We start from the raw sequence: 1,314 nt of genomic DNA, 5'->3' as shown, positions 1-1,314 counted from the left end.
GGGAGGGGCAGGGAGAGGCGGGGCCAGGGGTCCTGAGGGAGGGAGGGGCAGGGAGAGGCGGGGCCAGGGGTCCTGAGGGAGGGAGGGGAGGCGCTAGGGGTCCTGAGGGAAGGAGGGGCAGGGAGAAGCGGGGTGGTTGAAGGCAAAGGCATTCCAAGGGAGGGCCTCCAACAAGACCAAAGTATCCCGCTGCCCTGTCCACCCGCTCAGACTGGACCTTCTAGAACATTCCATGGAGGGCACTACCAGGTTGAGTCCTGAAGAGCCAGCCTAGCCAGCAGGGTGGGTGAAGGTTCCATGAAGGGCGTGAAGGTTCCAGAACGGAGGACTCCAGGCTCCCACCCCGGGAAGGTTCCAGGAGGGCCCTGCTGGCCGGACGAGGCACTGCTGGGGGAACGCGGCCTTGGGACGTGCGCTGGGCAGAGGTCCAGGCGACTCCCCCATCCACACCCGGAACCACTCAGGGTCCTGCAGGGGCAGTGCAGGCCCCACCCAGACAGCCCGCCACTGCTGCCCTGGGCACTCGGGTCACAGAGTGGACCTGGACACCCCACTGACCCCGGCTGGCCACGGGACCACCGAAGGCTATCAGCCCGACACGACAAGAGAGATCGTCTGAGGATGGAGAAGAGAGAAGGAAAGGCAGAGCGCTTCCCTGTGTGTGCCTGCTTCGGACCTGACAGACACCCTGCCCTCAGTCCCTCCCTGGACGGGACCCCGCCGTGAAGCCGTCAGACCCCCTTGGGGCCTCGGTCACCTCTGGCGCCCTGAAAATGTATCTTGCCACCACCTGCAAATAGCTCCTGGAGCCTGGCCTCTGCCCTCCAGGTTGCAGTCTGGCCAGCGCCTGTCCTCCAGCCCTTCCGCGTGTCGGGGCTGAGCCCCAGGACGCCCCAGGCCCGCCCGAAGGCTGCCAGGTCTCCACCCTGGACGCCACCTGAGGATGAGAGCTCGGGAGCCGGCCATTCTCGCCCCCTCACCCTGAGTGTGCCCCACTCGGGGCCTGCAGGTGCTGTCCGGCCGCTCGGGCCGGTTGGCTGGAGGTGGGTGACCCGCAGGGCAGCCAGGGACGGGGTCCTGCGAAGGGGGGCTGACCCCAGGACTCTCGTTTTAGGCAAAGGGAGGAGTCGTGAACTCAGAGCTGGCGGCGGGGCACCGTCCTGAGCCGCCAGGGAGGAGGACACCAGGTGGACTTGCTCGAGGGCAGCCCCTGGCCCAGGACCGGGGGAAGGAAGGCAGCGGCCCTGGAGCCGCCCTCGGGGACCCGGGCGGGGCTGGCGGTGTGCCGCGCGGATGCTCCCGGGCTCGCCTGGA

This window comes from Dipodomys ordii, unplaced genomic scaffold (genome assembly GCF_000151885.1).
Source record: "Dipodomys ordii isolate 6190 unplaced genomic scaffold, Dord_2.0 Scaffold82, whole genome shotgun sequence".
NCBI lineage: Eukaryota > Metazoa > Chordata > Mammalia > Rodentia > Heteromyidae > Dipodomys > Dipodomys ordii.
This window is presented reverse-complemented; position numbering follows the sequence as displayed.